Here is a 2,486-nt window from a genome sequence, read left to right as displayed (position 1 = left end):
CCATCATTTTTGTAAACTGAATTTTTTTGAAGATATATACATCACACAAAACATGTTACATTAAAAAATATAAGAAGTTCCCGTATACCCCCCCCATCCCACTCCTCCCACACAACAACCTCCCCCATCATTGTGACACACTCATCGCACTCAGTGAACACATTCTGGAGCACTGCTGCACCACATAGATAATAGTTTACCCTGTAGTTCACACTCTCACCCAGACATTCAGTAGGTTAAGGCAGTATATTTAAAGTCCATAATCTGACCTTGCAATATCATTTAGGACAACTCAAAGTCCCAAAAATGCCCCCGCACCACATGTCTTCTTCCCTCTCTCTGCCCTCAGCAACTACTGTGGTCACTTTCTCCTCCTCAATGCTACAATTTCGTCTATTACTAGTCACAATAGTTTTATAGTAGAATATCAGTAAGTCCACTCTAATCCATATTTTATTCCTCCATTCTGTGGACCCTGGGATGGTGATGTCCACTCTACCTCTAGATCAAGATGGGGCTTAAAGCACTGTGGCTGGAGCTCCGCTCGCCCCTGGCCTGATCCAGCCTAACTATGAGCCTGCTGGGCTCCGTGGTGTCCAGCCCCAGCACCCGGCTCTTCGCCTGCTTCCTCAGGCTGGGTGCTCAGCAGGCTGGCCTGTTTCAGCTGCACACGGGGGCTAGCCACGCTGCCAAGAGCCACTATGAGGTGCTGGTGCTGGGTGGAGGCAGCGGTGGCATCTGCATGGCTGCCCGCATGAAGAGGAGAGTGGGTGCAGAGAATGTGGCCATTGTCGAGCCCAGCGAGAGACATTTCTATCAGCCAATCTGGACACTGGTGGGAGCTGGTGCCAAACAGTTGTCCTCATCTGGTCGTCCCACAGCGAGTGTGATTCCATCCGGAGTAGAATGGATCAAAGCTAGGGTGGTTGAGCTGAACCCAGACAAGAACTGCATCCACACAGATAATGGAAAGGAGATCTCCTACAAATATCTTATTGTTGCTCTCGGAATCCAGCTGAACTATGAGAAGATTAAAGGCTTACCTGAAGGTTTTACTCATCCGAAAATAGGGTCCAATTATTCAGTTAGGACGGTAGAGAAGACCTGGAAAGCTCTGCAGGACTTCAAGGAGGGCAATGCCATCTTTACCTTCCCAAATACTCCTGTTAAGTGTGCTGGAGCCCCACAGAAGATCATGTATTTATCAGAAGCCTATTTCAGGAAGATGGGAAAGCGACCCAAGGCTAATATCATTTTCAACACTTCTCTTGGAGCAATTTTTGGGGTTAAGAAGTATGCAGATGCCCTGCAGAAGATCATCCAGGACAGGAACCTCACTGTTAACTACAAGCAAAACCTCATTGAAGTCCGAGCCGATAAACAAGAGGCTGTCTTTGAGAACCTGGACAAACCTGGAGAGACCCAAGTGATTTCATATGAAATGCTTCATGTCACCCCTCCGATGGGCCCACCAGATGTCATCAAGACGAGTCCTGTGGCGGATGCTGCTGGCTGGGTGGATGTGGATAAAGAAACTCTGCAGCATAAGAGATACCCAAACGTGTTTGGGATTGGGGACTGCACCAACCTTCCTACATCAAAGACTGCCGCGGCAGTAGCTGCCCAGTCAGGAATACTTGACAAAACTATTTCTCGCATTATGAAGAATCAAATACCAATGAAGAAGTACGATGGTTACACATCGTGTCCACTGGTGACTGGCTATAGCCGTGTGATTCTTGCCGAGTTTGACTACAATGCTCAACCGCTGGAAACCTTCCCCTTTGACCAGAGCAAAGAGCGACTCTCCATGTACCTCATGAGGGCTGACATGATGCCTTTCCTGTATTGGAATATGATGCTAAGGGGTTACTGGGGAGGACCAGCCTTTCTGCACAAGTTGTTCCATCTGGGTCTGAGTTAAGGACAGCTCTGGATGGCTTCTGGACCAAAATCACAGTCATTGATGGACCCAGAGCATCATGAAAGACTTGGAATCAAATCCCGTGATGAGTTTGGATGATGGTGACCAAATGCTTCCTTTATCAGTGTCTCCAAACAGTCACCATGTGGGCTTCCCTGGTTGAGCTCGAGTCTTTGGAACTAGTCAAATGAAAGGAGAGCCTACTATTTTCTAAATAAAAGTTTGTTGTTGATTGAAAAAAAAAAAAAAAAGATGGGGCTTAAATTACACATGGATGATGGATGCAATTCCTCTGTTTGCAATTGTTGGCACTCTTGATTCCCTGGTGTGGGGTTTGACCATCTTCACCTCCCTGTTAGTGACCTGGGTAAGTCCAAAGAACCAGAGAGCAGGAGTTGCAACTCTGCTGAGGCTCAGGGCCCAGCTGGCACATGGGCAGTCCAGAGATTAAAGTCCTCTGAGTATGCACCATCCGCAGCACCAACCACAGTTTCAGTAAAAGTGACAAAAGGCATTTGTAGGAAGGTCACATCTGAGTCCACCTCCATCACAGTCAAGATTA

The 2,486-nt window shown here is 47.4% G+C and overlaps 1 pseudogene; it reads left to right on the top strand.

Annotated features, from left to right (window-relative positions):
- The first annotated feature begins 528 nt into the window (after positions 1–528).
- LOC139438593 (sulfide:quinone oxidoreductase, mitochondrial pseudogene) lies at positions 529–2,175 on the top strand (annotated as a pseudogene).
- Positions 2,176–2,486: the final 311 nt, after the last annotated feature.

This window comes from Dasypus novemcinctus, assembly GCF_030445035.2.
Source record: "Dasypus novemcinctus isolate mDasNov1 chromosome Y unlocalized genomic scaffold, mDasNov1.1.hap2 SUPER_Y_unloc_1, whole genome shotgun sequence".
NCBI lineage: Eukaryota > Metazoa > Chordata > Mammalia > Cingulata > Dasypodidae > Dasypus > Dasypus novemcinctus.
The sequence above is the reverse complement of the archived record's forward strand: the minus strand, read 5'-3'. Positions and strand labels throughout refer to the sequence as shown.